General features: G+C 48.1%; 1 protein-coding gene across 8 annotated transcripts in view; it reads right to left on the bottom strand.

Moving 5' to 3' along the window:
• TSPAN4 (tetraspanin 4) overlaps positions 1-12,340 on the bottom strand; it is a 393,576-nt gene that overhangs the window by 175,361 nt on the left and 205,875 nt on the right. The gene's annotated exons all lie outside the window — the stretch shown is intronic.

Genomic DNA, 12,340 nt, shown 5'->3' with positions numbered 1-12,340 from the left:
GGGTCTTGGCAAAGTAATTATTTTTATTGTGTCTCTATTTTGTGTCTTGCAACTCCCATCTCTTATCTTGTACTATTTATTTCAAGGAAATTGATCTGATTTTCTCTTAATATCCCTAAATATTCATATAACTTGATGTCTATTTTTCCCCGCAGAGCAGAATAAGCCTGTCCAATATATACACCTACCGCTCCGGTACAATGGCTGTAACACAAACTTCCCAACTTGTATCTGTGAGCCCCCCAGCTGTCACTTGTTATTTCAAATTCTAAGCGAAGCGGGATCTTGTTAGCCCAAATTGAACACCCACTCACAAGCACTCGGCTCTCTCACTCTCTCGTGGCCATGCACACCCACCCGCACGCAGCGATCACTGTCTGGATAAAGCAAGCGATGCTGCACAAAACAAGAGCACATCTGGGGGAGCACCATCGCTCTCCTGAAGTTCGAACACAAATCACTTCCTGCAGCTCTTGGGTTCCCGAAACACTCGCTGTGCCAGCTCAGGACAAAGTCAGCAGCAGCAGAATCGCCTTGTCACAGCAATATTTTTGGGAAAACCTTCTGGAAAGCCCTGGAGATCCCAGAACACGCATCCAGGATGTTGATAACCTTGCAAAAGCTTCTCATTGTGCCCTCTACAAAGCCCAACTTTACCTTACAGATCCTTCTTCCCTGTACGCAGCCTCACTCCCCACAACCTGCACACCACGGCGCTCCCACCAAAACCTCCCTGGATGCAAACGGCAGTGGTCACACTGGTGCCAAGACGAGCAAGGTTTCCATCAGCCTGTCCCACCGAGGAGCTCTGAAACGTTTGTGCTGCTAAAACCAGCCAAGGTCTAACACGGGGGTGCTGGGAACGAGCTCCCATCCACGCTTGGCTTTGCAGATGGCAAATTGTGCTGGAGCAGGAGAAGCAAGCAGATGCCCAGGCTGGCCTGCTCACTTCTCTGCTTTGTATGCACACGGGGAAGGGCGAGCTAATATTTCTGTTTCTCTGATTAAAAACAAAACAACAAAAAGGGAAAACCAGAGGAAAAAAATGGGGGAAAACCAGGCAAAGGCAATGCTGACAAAGAGCAGGTTGGAGGAGACCAGACTGTGACTGGAAGTCGTCACCATGTGCACCGGGACACTGCCGGCTGAGGCACTGAGCTGAGGCACCTCAATCCCCTCTGGAGAGAGAAAGGCAGACTCCCATCTGAGCCCTAAACCAAAACGTTTGATCTCAGCTGCATCAGGCACAGCGCCCAGAGCTGGGAAGCCCTTTGTAGCCCGCTGGATTCTGCTTTGCCTCGCTGGGAGGGAGAAGGGGCAGGATTACAGAAGGAGCAGAGACACGGCACTTTTAGCAGCCACGCTCACCTCCCCAGCCCCAAATGCTCCCCATTAGGAAGTTTGCCTTCCTCCCATGCTCACAACACCCCAAGGAGGCTCTGCATTGTTTCTGGAGGTGCCAGGACCTGTTGGCACAAGGATGAGGCACTAGCCACAAGGCACATGGCACCTCCCATGGCAGCAGCTCACCTTTCCACCCCATCCCACTGCTCCCCTGCAGGCTGGGGGCATGCAGGGCTCCCAGAGCCACTCGGCAGCATGAGGGCACCTCTGCTGCTCCACAACAACCCCTGCAAGAGAAACTGAGCAGCCCCTGTGCCCGTGGCTCAGGGCCTGCAGGCTGGACAAGACGTGGTGCTTAGGGAGGTGGTGTAGTGGGTGACATTGGTGGCAGGGGGGTGGTTGGACCAGATGATCTTGGAGGGATTCTCCAACCCTAATGGTTCTGTGAGCCCCAACAGCTTCACGGCAGAGTCGGTGGGTAGCTGAGGCTTAAAGGTTTGTGTCTGATTAACATGCCACAGCCATTGGAAGCCAGCTGCACCCTGCAGCTTCCCCACTGTATGGGCAGTGCTTAGAAAGATCGGACAAAGCATTTGGCAACAGGGGCGAGAGCTGAATTTGGGCAGAGCGAAGCAGGGTGTAGCTGCAGACACAAACCCAAAATCAAGCTACTCCGTGTACAGCGCCGGCTGTGTGAGCAACCGGTCCTGCAGTTGGAAAAGGGGTTAAATTGGGCTGGTATTTGGGGAAAATGGACCTGCTTGGTAATTCAGGGGAAGATTTGACACCTCTCTCGAGCATCTGAAGCAGCACATAATAGCTACTGGTATCTGTGATGAGAAGATGGCTGTTTCACTGAGCGTAGTGGGGGCTGAAGCCTGCATCACACCGAGCAACCTACCAGCTCCTCTTACACCAGCAGACATGCAGCGTGTGCCAAGACCTGCACAGTCCCCAGCCCACAGCCACCACGCGGCCGCAGAGCACTTCGGCTTCTATGGACATGCTAAAAGAGAAGAAAAATCCTCAACACGTGGCTGGAGTGAAAAAACTCACGGGCTCTGACATAACCAGCATGGGCTCAGATCCCCGCAGCGGGATGGCACATTTGTGCAGCTGCCCGGCCACGTGATGGAGGGTGAGTGCATATGCTGCACCAAATGGCAGCCAGGACCACCACCCCTATCCCTTGGCTCCTCTCCTTTTCCTTTTTTCCCTCAGTAACATTTCACCGGGCGCGTATGCCAGGGAGCTGTACCACCCTCGCTGCAACATGCCCACCTCACCGGCACCTCTCCTCAAGCAAAGCACGCCAGGGAGAAAAGGATGCGAGCGTGGGCTTTCGGTGTTGCAACCCTGGAATCCAAACAAAGCCTGGGTCAAAGGGAAATCTTGTGGGAGCTGTGAAAAATGGGATGTGTACAGGAGTTGTAAAAACCTCTCATGAAAAAAAAGCACAACCATGTTCTTGCAGAAAGAAATAGAGCGACAAGAGCAAGTACAAGCAGCCTCAAAGAGAATACGCCAGAGCACGCAGATTTCTTAGCTAGTGACTTGTTTGGGAGTCCACAGAAAATAGGGTACAAGTGCCCAGCACAGGGGACCATAAAGTTATAGGTACTTACACATGCACACAATTCCAACTGGTAGCAAAGAAATTTAAAATGAAAGGCCTTCTGCTGGTTTCATCATGTCACATCAGAATTATCAAGTTACTTAACGGGATTAAGTTGCGAAAGGGAGCGCTGCAAACACATGCACGGGGAAATCCACCCTGCTACTGCCAGGAAGGCGACATGGCACTGTAAGCAGCTTCTGCTAAAAATACTCAGCAGGGAATTGAATGGGTTATGTATTATTCTGGAGAGAGATTTCTGCTGCAGTGACAAAGCATGAAGTATTTCCAAGCTCCGACCTCAAAATAATAACTCACTGCAACTTCTGGCAGGGCAACCGGACTCTTAGAGGAAGGTACCAGCCGCTAAGGAAAGCAAGGAAAGCAAAACCTGTGCCTGAAGAAGGAGCAGCTCCTTAATTTTGAAGAGTCTGTGTAGTATTAGCTGACAAACAAAGGCAGAGACACAGAAATTCAGGACATAGAGATGCCAGCTCTCAAGTTTGCCTAGGGCAACGAATTATCACTACAGTGTCAGCAGTGGAAAGAAACGAGGCTGTCCAGGCTGGGGTTACCAGGATTACAATTTCAGCAGTCCTGTAAGTGAAGACATCCTCTTTGGAGCAGGCCTTTTCTCTCAGTAGCTGTTAGTCAGTCTTGCTGCACAAATGATCTACCTAAAGCCTACTTACAAATGTACCTGTCATACAGGTTGGGGGTTTTGCTGCCACGTTACCACGCCAGGATGACAGGGACACCAAAGCCCCCCAGGACACAATCAGCACGCTCTCCATGCTACATGCTGCAGCCCTTCACTGACAGAACAACAAAAAATCCAACCTGAGCTCATGCTGAGTCCAAGACACACAGCTACAAGGAATGGGCTCGGAACTCAGGCACACACAACTTGTTCCTGCTCTTCTTTGCAGTGAAAGACCAGCTCCCAGGGTTGCCTCCTTTTCTGTACCACTCTTACTGTCAGCCAGTTCTTACCAGGAAAGTACTGGAGAGCTACAAGAGGGAAAAAGTCGTGTGGATGGGGGTCACGGAGTGACCCCACATAAACAATGAAACAACTCCTGATTCCTCACGCCCAAAGAAGATGCTTCAGTGCAGCCTTTGGGACTGGCAGCACGTGCGTGGAGGACAGATCAGACAAATTCTGGGGCTTACGTGTTAGTTTGCAAAGTCATTGTAAAGCAGGCAAGCACTGTGCACGAGCGTAACAGGCACGGAGCAGATGGCGGCTGTGTTAAAACTCTGGCCTTCAAGGATGAGAGCTGGGAACAGATTGCAAGTGGCTGCGGAGCTCGGTTCCCGTCCAGAGTTGCAGTTGTTCAGTTGAAGGAAACGGTATCACACGTGTCACCTCAGCTCCTTCCTGTGCTGCCATGAATGGATTAGGGAAAAGATTTATTCAGACACGTAAGGAAACAATTTGTGCGACAGCCCTGGATAAATGCTGCTTGCAAAACAAGAGCGCAATTTTTCTGCTGGCCAACACGAAGGCGGGCTGGCTTTTCCAAACCTCACGGGTGCAACACAACTTAAGGTCACAACTTAAGGTCAGTTTGTAGAGAGGCTTTAGAAAAAGGTAGTGCAATAAAATGGGCACGAATAACCACATCAAAAGCATAGTTTCTGTGGGGAATTTAAAAAGAAATGCTATTGATAAACAGCAACATTTTTTTTTCTGGATGCTTAAGTGGTTCCATGACAAACCAGAGCTGTTTTACGGTTTATACAAGAGCCCTAAGTCCAGCTCAGCCAGTACATACCTTAAAAATGGGCAGTGGTGAATACTGAGGGAATAAAAAGCATCAGCAATGTCACGGACATGCTCTGTACTAAGATGACCTAGAGAAAAATCCAGATGTTCAAGAGAGCCAAACATTCTTCTGTGGGGGAAGCCATCGGATCGCTTTTCCAAGGCCAGCATCACAAAGCAATCAGGTCCTGGGGCTCGCAGAGAAGCCCCCTTGCTCTGCGCTCCCTTGGTCATGCCCCTAGTAATGTTGCACAGTTTCAGCCTCCACCCCGTGGGCAACAACAAAACCTCGCTCCCCAGAGCCAGCCTTCAAAGTGGGGAAACCTCTGAGGCGCAGTTCCAAGACTGACGTGCAAAAACACCAAAAAAGTTCCAAGTGGAGAAAACCAGACCAAACCCCAGAGAGACCTCCTGATTCAGCGGAGGACTTGTTTGTGTCAGCTCAGAGGTTGGACTCGGTGATCTTGGAGGTGTCTTCCAACCAAGATGATTCTGCGATTCTGTAAAATCCCCATCAATGAATCCCTCCCAACACCCTCCATAGCAAAGGAGAGCAACCAAATCCTGTTCCCTCCCCGTGCCTGACTCCCCTCCACCTGCCTGGACCCAGTGCTGTCCGATGGCAGCACAGAGAGCTCTGCTTTTCTTAATCCTCGGGGGCCAGAAAGAAACTGCCAGCATGTCACACCAGCAAAACCCCCAGCAGGGGAACAACTAACACTAGCAGAAGGACTTCTTGCCACTACACCAGCCCCCCGAACACAAGCAGCTTTCCTGGCACAAGCACAGTTTTGCCGGTGTTACTGCGGCTACGCGAAGGCTTTGTAATCCCACCGTAGCCCTGCCACATAGCCATTCATTAAGTCAATGAGATTTCTGCTCCTAAGTGCTAAGCCTGTTTTAAATAAGAGACTTAAGTTCTTTAATTCTAAGTATTCCACCTCGCGCCAGCTGTTTGATCGCTGAAGTTGGCAACGGTGACAAAGAAAAGCCACGCAGGGAAAAAGAAAGTGAACTTCGTATGGCAGAGGGAAGTGGGGGCTGCCCTCTGCGGGAAGGCCAGGCAGCTGCTTGGTTTCCTGACCCCACAGCACAGTTCTGCTTTCCAGCTAAATCCTATTAGGCTCAAAGGAAGGGCCTGAATGCAGTGGAGGCAGACACTTTGCGGTTTTACCTGCAGAACATCCATCTACTAGTGACAACCAGCAGAGAGAGAGAGAGAGCTCCCACCCTACGGTACACACAGGGGCCTCTGCAGCATCCGAGGCCCCAGAGACAGCTCCAGGAACGATGTACAGAAAACAAAGTTCCTCCCTGGCCACCTCCTGTAGCAGATAGGTGAATGAAACACGTGAGCACAGGGTGCTGGAGGAGGAAGAACACGAAATTAGAGCCGGCACAGATTAATCAGTGTTCACGATGAATGTGTCTATTAAGCACAATCAGCGCTGGTAAATCACTGCTTTGTCCTCCCGTGGTCACCAGGTGCAGCGTGTACCAGCAGCACAGCAGATGATGTACACCCAAAAAGGAAGTCACAAACTACAGCTGGAGAGGAAAGGGGAGCTCTAATCACAGGGATTCTCCTGTGGAGTACGGACTGGGGTGAGAACATGAAGCTGCTGGGGAGGAGAGCAGATAATTAGGTAGGGCATAACACGCAGAGCAGAACCAAAGGTAGACAAAACCACAATATAATGCAATACGCCAGGATAGATCAAGCTGATCTGGACTCAGAGGCACCCCAGGAATAAGGTAACACAAAGCAATACCTGCTGCTGCACTGCTGCGAAGGCAGTTGAGAAGAAACAAAGGTACTGTGGGTCAAGGAAAGAACAAAAAGGGATGTATCAGCAATTTGGAAAAGCAAGCCTAAGGAAAAAACAAAATAAAACAAAAACTGAAAGTCTTGAAAGTCTGCGTATGAAAACTTACAAGACCAGGTCATTCTGGTCCTTTGTCCTTGTACATCAACTTTCTGTCTCATCTAAATGACCATTTCAATTGGCATCTCTAGAGCAAGTCTCAGCTGAGTGGTGTTAAATTACCAACCTCTGCATGCCTTCACACTCCAAGCAGGTTGGGAGGGTTTTGTGGAGGGTGTTAGTTTCCCTATTGAAGACAGATTTAAGATGCGTTACAGTATGACAGTCTAATTACAGACTGCAATTTCAATTTCATTTACTTCTGTTGCGTCTTGTGACGGTTTAACATTTCCTGGAGAAACAATTACAGGACAGTGCTAAGAAATACAATTTACTGTCTCCTATTTTCACGAGCGTGAGAATGCATGAGCATTCATTCCATCCAGCTCCACATTTCCTTTTTGACCTAGCTGTGCTCGCTTCATGCTATTAATAACTGAAAGAAGTGCCTTTATGTATCTTAAATACATACTTCATATTATTCATATAGTAAGTTCCACGGATTTGCTATCTCAGCAAAAAGTTGGATTCAAATTTAAAAATCACCCAGCAGTATTAATAGCTATCTTGTTCGAAACAGCAGTGTCTGGAGACAAACTGCGAACGATGGCAATGATCTCATCTGCCTTTTGCCTTTCTCCATATAGTTCCAAATATTGGCTGCACTAGATTTAATATCTGTCATTGTCCAGAAGAGGGAATCATGTTTGCAGCCATTTCACTCATTGCTTTCAAAAGGCCAGTTTCCCCCCAGCTGCAACGTGCCGTGTCCTGTGGATTTATCCACTGGAGGCTTCCTCAGTTCTTCGCTCTAAGAGTAAGCCTGAATTAGATACAGTAGATATATCTGACAGCAAATCTTATAAGGCTAGGTGCTTAGTCCTTGCCAATACTCGTGGCCAAAAAACGTATCAGTATGTCAGCAAAGCCACCTGAAGCAATGAAGCTACTCTTTGTCATGAGGAACAGAAGCAGAAACAGGCCCACAGCAGGCAATTTGAAGACGGTATCTAATATACTGTCAACTTTAAGGCAATTTTTTTCTGCTCTATTAAGAGCCTTCCTAGCCCGGTTTCCTAAGGAAAAGAAGATTATGAAATGGAACTGTGTTGGCTGTGCATCCCACAAATAACTAGCGGGTCCATTTGTCACCGTCAGCCTGATTTGACAGATAGGTACCCTTTCAAAGTCATTAACTTCCTAAAGGTTTTCAGAAGATAGGCATTTAGGTAGCAAATGCAGCCCTTGGCAATGCCTTCACTGGGAGATAAGGCTCCAGCATGATCCCCAACCCCTATTAGACATCAGAATCCATACAGGAAAGAGACAGTATGAATGGCACCGCTACAGAAAAAGCTTTAATTGCTGCTCATATAAATCAGACATCAGGTAATACAATCATCTCTCTCTCTCACTTGATATCCGTTCTCAATAGTTCTGCTTCACACGGCATTGCCATTTTCTGAAGCCTGTAATTCCCCTATCAAATGACTTTCCTATCTTTAAAAGCAATGCTCCTTAAAAATACATCCTCAGAGAGCCTTCACAAAGTCAGAGGCAGAGATAAGATGTCAGTCAGAGACTGAGCAGTTCCTGGAGGAGGTAAATAACAAAGGAGAATCAGAGGCTGGGAGGTAGCTAGAAAAAAAATGGCATTCTGTGGTAAACTTCCCACATATTCACCGCACAGGAGCACAGCCTGCACTGCTCTTTACTTAGTTTTCTGCCTGTCAGAAGCCACAGAGCACCACACGAGCGGCACACGCATGCCTTGTCCCTGCTCCACCAGCCCTCGCCCATGGGGGCTGGCTGTTAAAATGCCTCCCCGCTCTGCTGCTAATGTTTTTCCACTAACTTAAGACTGCAGCCAAGTACAGCTACAAAATGATCGCTGGCCTCAGCCGCTAACAGCCTGTAGCGTTGCCGGCTGCTCCAGCCATCCATCTCCTTCAGGTGACTGAGGCAGGGTGGGGGCCGTGGGTGAAGGACAAGGAATCCAATCCAACACTCGGCTGCTCCTCTCACCCAGCTCCCCAGCCTTTGGGTGCTCAGCTGCCAGCCCTCCTCGGCAGATGGCTTCCCAACGAGGTGCAGAGACGTGGAGGGACACCCCTCTGCCTCCGCCCTCTGGCCACACTTGGCCAGGATGGCTCAGGGGCCGGCCAGTGCCCCAGGAGCACTTCCAGATCAAGCTGTTCCTTCCTCCTGCTGCTCTGAGCATGCTGCGCCGGGACCGCAATCCTCCGGTACTGCCAGCACGGACACAGCTCTTCCGTGAGACACCTGTGGCCACTGAGGGTGAAGTCCAAGGAAGGAAAAACTGCCAGTAACGAGGGACTTCACATTTTCATCACTCCTTCTTTCCAATAAAGCCTACCTGCTGGAATGGGAGAACATCTTCACCCAACACTTTGAACACTTGGACTTCTTTACAAGGCATACACCCCTGGTGTACATTAACAATGGAAAGGAGACGTGCATAGAAATGAGGAATTTAAAGTTTGTTAAGATCAAACTTCTTTGCATCCTTTCTTTTTGTTTCTGTCTCCTCTGTGCAGGCCAATCTTCTACAACAGCATTTTGCAAATTCTGTACTTTGCTGAATTTCTCTGTTGGCTAGAGCATCATCTGAAGGGTCAGTATAGGTATTTGCTTCATGGCAGGGCAAGTTGCTACCAATTTAGCTAGTCTTCCCTAGCATGGGGTCTCCAAGGAAAGCAAGAGCCACTGGAAAGATGAGTGTAATTCTGTGCATTTCGTTTTTTGAGTCTTGGCGATTTGGGAGTTACAAGTCAACGAAAGTAGGAATGCTGGCATAAACCAGGAGGGATTAAGGAGATGACATTTTTCTTTCTACAGCACTCTCACAGCCCTTAGGATATATCCTACCTCTTTTCACCAGGAGAAAAAAAAAAAAAAGAGAAAAAAAAAGAGAGAGAGAAGGCAAGGAGAGCATTGGATTATAAGTGCAAAAATAATATAGTTCATTTTACTGACTGTCATAAAAAATCTCTGGATATTTGGAAGACCAAATGTGGAAAACAAATGTTCTTCCCTGGGTATTTCACAGCAAAATACAAATATTTCATTAGGAAATAAAAATATTCTGCTTTGCGATCATCTGAGGCCATCTTTAGTCTCAAGGGTTTCAGCAACTCAACAAAAGAAAATCGAAGTCCATAGAAATGAATGAAGTCAGGCAAGTATTGTGTATCAGGTGACAAAAGTTATTCCAGAGCTTACAAACCAAGGCAGTGATGCAAGGGCGGCAGCTCCGCAGCTGGCAGCCCTCCAGGAAGCAGCCTCTGAATGGCAATTCCCAGCAGAGCGGCAGCGCTGCTGTCTAATAATGTTTTGTCCACGTTCCAGCACCTTAATACCCCAGGGTAGGCGCAAATGCACCGTGAGTAATTTCTGCAGGACTCTTCACGGAGAGAAGAGCTATTCTAGGACTCCCAGACCCTCGCTCCACGTTAATAGCTGCTGGGCTGCTGTGCCGACGGACGGACGGATTCGGCACCAATGCTGACAAGGCACCTCGGCCTCTGACACTGGTGAAAGAGCTCTGTGTTCCCTTCAACACTCTGAAAGGGGAGGAGAAATTTGCTCTATTTTCACAGTTATATGACAGCTTGTAAAAATTTTACAGCGGGAGTGCAGCACCTAATCCAATAAAACTTGCCAGGAACATTTAAAATCAAGGTCTCTGAGATTTTGTTTCCTATAGATTCCCCAGACTCACAAGGAAGGGTCTTCTCCTTGGAAACACAGCACCAATCCCACAGGAGCTGCACGGGGCTGAGGACTATTTTGCTGCCCCACTGTGGGAAAGACAGTGGGAAGTGCTGGGGAGTAGGCTGTAGAGGTGCACAAAATGGACTGGAGTTAATGAGTAGGAACAGGAGGAAGAAAATAGAAGTATGCTTTGTGAAAAGGGAAATCAAAGCATTTTCTCAAAATTGAATGAAAAGCAGGAATGCTCTATAATAGGCATTTAATTCAGTTAGTGTAACGACTGTACTTTATACACGGAAATAACTGTAATTTCTATTTTGAGGTCAAACCATGGAAAAAAAAATAATTTCTCTTCCTACTTTGTATTGTCTGTCAATAATAAACTGCAAAACTTCAGCAAGCCTGTAAGCAAAGAGAAATCCTGTCTTCTGGCAGAGATGCTTCTCCTTTAATTTCACCGAAAGTAAAAGATGACAGATAATGGACACCAACTCGAAAAACAAAACAACAGCCTCAACAACCTGTAACCATTCCAAGATTTTTCATCATTAAAAACGGATTTTTTCTTTTACAAAAGATAGGTCAGCCTAAACCAGTACTTTTAAAAATCATCTCTTTTCAGTTACTTTCTCCAGCGTAAGGAGGTGAAAAGCTGCATCTATTATAACTACACGCTGTGCAAACCTCATTTGGGCATGATCATCATCAATCACTCCTGCTGTGCAGGTAGCACGCGAAAGGGAAACAAACCAGAAATCGTGCTGCAGTATTCGACACCACCCACTCCCCTGCTTGTACGCCTCGGTTCACCACCAAGCAAGTTCACATATGGTTATTCTCTCTTTTCGGGACCTGTCTTTTCTCTCCCTCCAGGCATTTGAGAACAGCTTCGGTGATTTCAGGGGAAAGCCAAAAACCTCTCCTTCTCTCTTAAAAGATTTCGGCTCCCTTACTGAAAAGCAAGCCGAAGATAAACTCTTGTGTGTGATCTTCCCACTGTAAGTAGCACGCTTCCTTGCAGCGCTACCTGCCCGCATCGCGTGCATATGCTTCAGTGGAAGATGAGTATTGTGAGAGGAATCAGAATGCAGTGCCATGCGTAGTCCTGAGAAGAGTAATTCATGCCAGCATCCGATTGCATTTCTCTAGCACACACTTGAACTGGCTGACTGTGCTGTAATTTTGAGCAGGGACAGGAGGCAGAGGCACAAGGCTTAAAAGGGCAAGAAAACTCGTGCTTTTTGCCTTTTTCAGAAGGCTCTGGAGTAAGCTAAGGATAAGTATTAGATGATATTTAGAAGCCCAGAAGCAACCAGAGTCCGATGTGAAATGAAAGACAGACTGCAGTCTCACCAACACTCCTCCTACCAGCCTACCTAGGGTGTGAAGTGAGCACCCTCCTTGCATCGCATGGCTTGGGGTAGCAGCGTGCCAGTTCAGGGGGCTGGCAGTAGTTTATCACACCCTTAACTCCTTGCTATGACTCAGGCCAGCGAAAGTTCCTGCACTTTGTGTTTTCTGATGCACCAGCACTGCAGCACGCCTGGTTTTAAACAGCTGTACAGCAGCGCACACTAGAGAACAGCTTTTTGCATCTCACTCTCAGCCCTCTGCTTACCTCTGACAACTCACGAGAGCACCAGGCATCAGTAAGCAGGACACGAGAACACAGAGAACAGACACCCCCCTCCCGAAGGGCCAGGACAGGAGTGGTGTCACTTCCCGACATCCTGCTTCCCTCAGCATGTCAATAAAGCACTCTAGACATTCAAAGGCATCTCCTGAGGACCTCATAGCAGATCCCCAAACCTTGATGGGTGACTTTGGACTACAGTTCACTTGCTCCCCTCTTCAAGCAATCGCACTACCCCTTTTTTACACAACACATGGCATTTGTAGCCCATGTAGCCCAGAAGGAGCTTGCTGAGCTCCTTCTGCAGCCCATGCTCAGTT

Source organism: Anas platyrhynchos, chromosome 5, assembly GCF_047663525.1.
Source record: "Anas platyrhynchos isolate ZD024472 breed Pekin duck chromosome 5, IASCAAS_PekinDuck_T2T, whole genome shotgun sequence".
Classification (NCBI taxonomy): domain Eukaryota; kingdom Metazoa; phylum Chordata; class Aves; order Anseriformes; family Anatidae; genus Anas; species Anas platyrhynchos.
This window is presented reverse-complemented; position numbering and strand designations above follow the sequence as displayed.